Source organism: Hibiscus syriacus, unplaced genomic scaffold (genome assembly GCF_006381635.1).
Source record: "Hibiscus syriacus cultivar Baekdansim isolate YM2019G1 unplaced genomic scaffold, ASM638163v2 tig00116970_pilon, whole genome shotgun sequence".
Taxonomy (NCBI): domain Eukaryota; kingdom Viridiplantae; phylum Streptophyta; class Magnoliopsida; order Malvales; family Malvaceae; genus Hibiscus; species Hibiscus syriacus.
The window spans coordinates 1,951,801-1,958,595 of record NW_024063494.1 but is presented as its reverse complement, the minus strand read 5'-3'; the positions used below and the strand labels follow the sequence as shown (position 1 = coordinate 1,958,595).

At 34.0% G+C, this 6,795-nt stretch overlaps 1 pseudogene; it reads right to left on the bottom strand.

Moving 5' to 3' along the window:
- LOC120191529 lies at nucleotides 1-4,241 on the bottom strand (annotated as a pseudogene).
- Between the last annotated feature and the right edge of the window lie 2,554 nt (nucleotides 4,242-6,795).

The following is a 6,795-nucleotide window of genomic DNA, read 5'->3' as shown; positions in this document are numbered from 1 at the left end:
TGCAGTGGAACTCTCACTATATGAAGTAGCAATAATAATTGCCTTAGTTTAGGGCTATGGTGCCCTACAATCTCCTAAAGTTATCTAATTCTTAGTGCCCTCCAATTTTGCTTGGAGAGAAATAGAATGCTTCAGATCTCCAATATGTAAACTATGTGCACCCATCGGAATCCATCGAATCCCGAATTCATCGATAATGCTAAGGTGCTCGCATGCATGAATGTCGATATGGACTTGTTGTACCGATCTGGCGGAGACATGAACTTTGCGAAAACCTATCAATTGCTTGTCCGGGGACCATTTTATGGTGGCAGGTGGTTCGGAGAAAATGAGTAAAGTGTGAGTTGCATCCATATTGCCGGTGTTTTCGACATCGATGTGGAGAGGTAATGAGAGTGAGTCGCATTTGGCATGTTCCACCCTGATGGCATTGCTTGATACTGTTGAGTAGTTTTTGGTGGCAAAGAGATTAGTGTTAATAAGCACTGGGAGCTCAGTTGGAGCAATGGCTAAAGATTGTTTGAAGTGTGTATAGCTCAGGCCATGACCGAACGGAAACACAACCGGTCCTTTGTAGAATCGGTAGGTTCTTCCGGGATAGCCTCTGGATGGTCGCATTCCCATGTTCGTCATCGGCACTTTAGCTATGTAAGATTGCGGATACCATGTCATTGGCAGCTTTCCCCCTGTGCAATACCATCGAATTAGCTTGGAAAAAGTTCGAAAAACTCGACATCGAACAAGTGAACCAAATTGAATAAATCTTGATCAAGTTACCTGGATTTGTTGTTCCAAATAAAACATCTGCAATTGCTGCTCCTCCAGCTTGACCAGGATAACCAGCCCATAAAATGGCGCTTATTCGACGGTCGTTCTTGGCAAACGAGACGTCGATCGGGCCACCTGACGTCAAAACCAAAACTGTAGGGCCCCTGGAGGCTCGAGCCACCCTGGAAACCAGCTCTTGTTGGTGTCCTGGCAAGAGCAGCCCTTCCCTGTCCCTAAATTCTGCTTCCATTGATTGGTCGAGCCCCATTACAAGCACCGTCCCATTGGCCTGGCGAGCAGCAGCCTCCGCAGCTCCGAAGAGATTGTTTGCTTTACAAGCAACATTTGAACAGCCTGCCTGATGAATAGTCCTAGCATATCTCGAAATGCCTTGCAAGGGACTCGTGTAACCGCATGCCACTCCTGCATCAAACATGTTCTTATACCCGATACTTGTACTCGAATCCGAGTAATATAGACTAAGAGCACGAGCAGTTTACCTGCATAGTTTCCTATCATTGTTTCAGTGACATCAGAATTGGGTCCAATAACCGCGATGGTCTGATGATGCGAAGTGGACAACGGCAAAGGCCCAGAGTTCTTTAGCAAAACTATGCCCTGTCGAGCAGCCTCGAGAGCAAGTTGTTTATGAGCCAGAGTGCACACATGTTTCGGACCCAAGTGTCCGTACGGTTGAGCCGATGGCTCGCCGTCAAACATGCCGAGCCTCATTTGGACTGTCATGGTGTTGGCTAGAGCCATGTCAACATCAGCCTCAGCTAACAAGCCCCTCCTTATTGCCTGGTCCGTATAGACTGCCAAGAATGGCCCGCAATCCAAATCCAAACCTGCAAACCGAATATCCAAGACCGTAAAAAATCGAATAACGAGTCGGGTTGGATATAATCCCGGTATTTTGAAGGTGGGTCTGACCTGCTTTGATAGTAGCTGCAGCATACTCTTCTGGTGTAGCAGTGAAATGCTGAGTGTCATACATTACACCAACTGAATCACAATCTGATACAATATACCTAATGGAAACAACACAAAAATAATGAAACAAAACATCAGATAAACAAACTTAAATGCCTCAAACAAAGATTTTTTTCGGTTAAGTTGATCGGAACGAACCCATTGAGGTGCCATTGGCCTCGAATCGTGCCCTTGAGTATGTCCGGATCGGCACAAGTGGGCTTGCCATTCACTTGATTGTAAGAACACATCACACTAGCAACTTTTCCTTCCACCACACAAGCTTTGAATGGCACATCATATGTATCCACCAGGTCTTGTTTACTAACCTGCATAAAGCGTCGCAAATATTGATATTCAAATTTCGATTCGAACTCAAATTCAAGTGTGGGATTTGAACTCAGATTACCCTGGCATTGAAATGGTATCGGTCCACGCCCTTCCAATTATCGAGATCATAAGCAGTGTAGTGTTTGCAACAGGCGGCGACTTTTAGGTGGTTCCCGACAGCACTCTGGAGGCCCCGGACATAGCTGGCGGCATATTTACCGGCAAGAACCGGGTCTTCGCCGGGAGTTTCTTGGCCTCGACCCCATCGCGGGTCACGAAATATGTTCACGTTGGGACTCCAATATGTCAAACCAGCCATTCCTCCATTGTACATTGCTCTTGCTTCATCGGAAGCCACCTGCAACCATCCCAATAGTACAATGTAATATTATTAACATGAAATTATCATTGTTAATTTAATTTTATTTAGTTACAGTCTAATTCTAAATATCAAAGTTTATATTCCACGAATTAATAAACCCTAAATCTATTTGAATCAATGTAAGCTTGGTTCGGAATTTTTTTTTCCGAACTCGTTTCTAGACTCAAATGATGAAGAGATCTATTAAAGTTATTTCGAACTCCGATTTAATAAAGATTTCAAGAGAATATAAATTCGAGTGAGCTTAAGTACATTTTTCTCAAGTAAATAATAAGAATGAGTATGTAAACGAATTAAATCTGAATTTTCAAAATATATTTATTAATTATAAAACTTCTATTTATTATTATTATTATTATTATTATTTTTTGTTGAAATTAGGGAAAGGTAAGATGCATACGCAAATTAATTCGTTTGCAAGTTGGTCTCCAAAAATACTACACCAACCCTTTGAAGTCACTTTCAATCCCCCCACCGTTATATTAGTTTCTACTTTGTACAATGCTAGTTACTAGCTAAGCTAATTTCACTATTTTTTGCAATTAATGATAATAGTAATTTATTTTCCACCCATTATTTTACTATTTTTTGATGTTATAAATGTTGGTTTTGAAAACTTTCTTTCTTTAGATTGTACTCCAATTTATAGAGAAAATAGATATGAATAAAGTTAGTAAAATAGGAAAATGAAAGCTTACCAATTCAGGAATAATTATTAAATTTTATATAATTATTGATATTTAATTTATTAATCGAATATTTTAAATAAAATTAACGTAATAAATATAAATTTATAATAAAGGTTTAAGTGTCACTTTCCCCCTGTAGTAGACACAATTTATCATTTTCGCTCTTATGGTATTTCACATCAATTTAACCCTAAGTTGCTCAATTGCATCAATGTTTAAAATATTTACTATTGGTTAGTGTTTTAAGTTAGGGTTAAGTTATAAAATGATTCAATTAAACAAATTTGAAGACTAAATTGATGCGAAAATATTTATGAGCAAAAATAATAAATTTGGTCTACTACATGGACAAAAGTGATCATTAAACCTATAATAAATTACAAAAAATTTCTCAAAAGCATAATTTTTGAAATTAAAATATGAATGAGATGAAGTTAATTTTATATTGTCTTCATTCTATTTTTATCCAAAGTTATGGGCACATGAGTTAAAGAATTAAACTAACAAAGTGGCATGGGGTGGGTGACCCTTGTTTTGGTAATATGTTCTTTTTTTCATTTAATAAAATAAACCACTTCCCAGCATGGTCTAAAAAGTGAAAGGTGGTGACGAAATAGAATTTAATTCAATTCATTCGTATTATTTTTACAAATAAAATGATATTTAACGGTTTTAAATAAGTGTAAAATTTTACCCGCCCGATTTGCTCCCAGAGTGATTCGTTGAACGAAGCTGCGGTGGTGATCTTGAGGGAAACTAGTAGCACCCGGGAATGAACCGCCGAACTTGGTCCCCGGACCGAAATTGGACACCCCATGAAGAGCCTCGGACCACCACTCGTACCCCTGAATCCCGAGCCTCGGCACGGCTATCGCATTGTTAACCAAAAATCTGGTCTTCTCCTGCAACGTCAACCTCCCCAACAAGTCCCTAACCCTCACGTGAATCGGCAAATTCGTCCGACAGAACCGCAAACCCCTCGTCATGCCATTTCTCGGGTCGCATGCAAACGGCGGTCGCAGAGACTCCGTCGAAGAAATGGAGAGGATAACAAGGAGAAGAAGTTGGAGAAGTGTTAGTCTTTTAGACATGTTTGAAACTTGAGAAGCTTGTTTTGGTGTGTGATGGCTTAAAGCCGTTATGTATATAGTGGGAAAGAAATATTAATATAAATTTATAATTAATCTTTAATAAAACACTATTTTGTTAATAATAAATATTTTATAATTTTTAAATTTTTAAAATGTATTTTATTCATGACCGATTTATGCATACCATACCTAAAATTAAGACTATTTTCCAGAGCTACTGCGGCTTTAAAAGGGGAAAAAAAGTTATTAAAGGTTTAATTTTGATTTTAGTCCCTTTATTATGATAACATTTAAGACTCAGTCCCTATACTTTAATTTAATATAATTTGACCCTCTCAACTATTATAATGTTGGTACTAGTTCAAATTTCTGACACTATCGTTAAGGCAATTTTTCGTCTTCATAAAAAAATCTTAAGTATTTGACTGACGTATAAATTTATAATTGATTAAATATAATCGATTGAATTTTCACGTGACTCTATATTTGTAGAGGGAATCAAGTCATTGCTTTAGCAACATCAACTAATGTTGTTATCTAATTAGACCTATCGATAACACTACAAAAGTGAAAGGATTAAATCATATCAAATTAAAGTAGAGGGACTAAGATCATAATTATACAAATTTAGAAAAGGAAAGTTAAAATTATAGTGTGGTCACGGACCAAAGAATCTTTCTTTTCTGATCTCAGTCACGTTAACCGCACATTTAATGGAAGTGTATGGGTTTTACTTTCATGTTTATTGAGGTCATTAAAATATAAGGTCATTTATAGAAATAGGTATGCGTAATCTACTTTCGTAGTTCATTTATCGATATAATTAGATTTATTCGTATTTATTTTTTTCAAGTCTTTTAATTGATTTTTTAATTTTTTTTATATATGTTCAAACGTATTTAAACACGCAATATAATTTTATTCAGAAATCAAGGTCTGAATATTTTATAAGTTGTATTAAAATTTTATTTAATTTTGAAGATTTTGAGAATTTTAAAAATTTATGTTCGAGTTCATTCACATGTAAATTATGTATAAGTTCTTTTTTATTATAGTTTAAGTCATTTCATATATGCAAGATTGAAGGTCCATGGAGAGCGGGGATTTTTGCCCTCTTAAAATTTTTGGTCTAATAATATTTTAGGTCCCTATTAATTTAAACTTAAGTAAAACTAGAGTTTTCTCATTATAATTTTTTAAATTAAATACATAATAAGTATCTATTATTTGAAACTTAAACAATTAACTCTTTCAATAGATAATCCTAGTTTTGTCTCTGTATATGTAGATTTTATTCAAATTCATTTATCGTTATTAATATTCTATCACATATAGAGTATCTAAATTTATGTTAATTTAAATAAATATATTTGATCAACAACCAGTCGGTTTAATGGGATGAAACACTCCATCCCTTAAGTAAGGTCAGAGGTTCGTATCCTGATGTTTACGAATGGAAAAAATTAGATTGGGAAGGTCGTCTTTATCTCTGCAGCACATGATCCATATTAATATTAATAAGTAATTATACCAAAAAAATCTAAATATATTTTGATTATTAATTCCTTGTGCATTATAGGAGTTTGTTATATATTTTTAGCATAGGGTAAAATAAAAAAAGATGCTTTATGAGAGAGGGACTGAAAACATTTTTTTATTAATTTTTAATTATATTCTCAACCCTTTATAGTGTATATTTACAATTTTTATTTGAAAGCTAGTGGAAGAAGCTATATATAGATATACAAAACTATTTTTTAAATCTAAAACGCATACAATTTATCTAAAATTGGATATGAAAATGACATTAGCGTATAATTAAAACTATTAACAACATTTCGTGTATTAAAAATCTCTGACTTATTTTAAAAAAATAAAAAAAATCTCTGACTTTTACAGAAGGATCTAAAGAAAAATTTCGTGCAATTGTATTTGGATTGGTCTATTATATGTTAGGGTTAGAGGGGTAATTAATGTAATTAATGACTTTTTAATTGATCATGACAATGAGATATAAGGATGGTTATTTTACTCGAATTCTACGGATTTATTTAAGTTCATATTTTGGTGCAGTGGCAGAAGATAATGAAGACTTGGGGGTCATGGTCCCAAAAAATTAAAAAAATTATAGTTTAGATTTTTAAATATTTTAAATATTTAATTTGGCTCCCACAAAATTTTTAAAATTCATATTAATTTTTAATTTTTTTAACATTCTTAATTAAATCTCTCCCATAGGTTTTTTTTTAAATTTTCATTAAACCTCTCAAAATTTCAATACCTAATTTTTTTTGAAAAAAATATAAACTGAACCCTTCAAAAAATTTAAAATTATAATTTAAACATCTGAATTTTTTAAAATTTCAAATTGTCTCACAAACTCTATTACCAAGTTTTGCCACTGTTTAGGTGAGGTTTGGTTGTGAAAAATAGGGTTGACACAAAAATTTAAAAATTCATATTAATTTTTAATTTTTTTTAACATTCTTAATTAAATCTCTCCCATAGGTTTTTTATAAAATTTTCATTAAACCTCTCAAAATTTCAATACCTAATTTTTTTT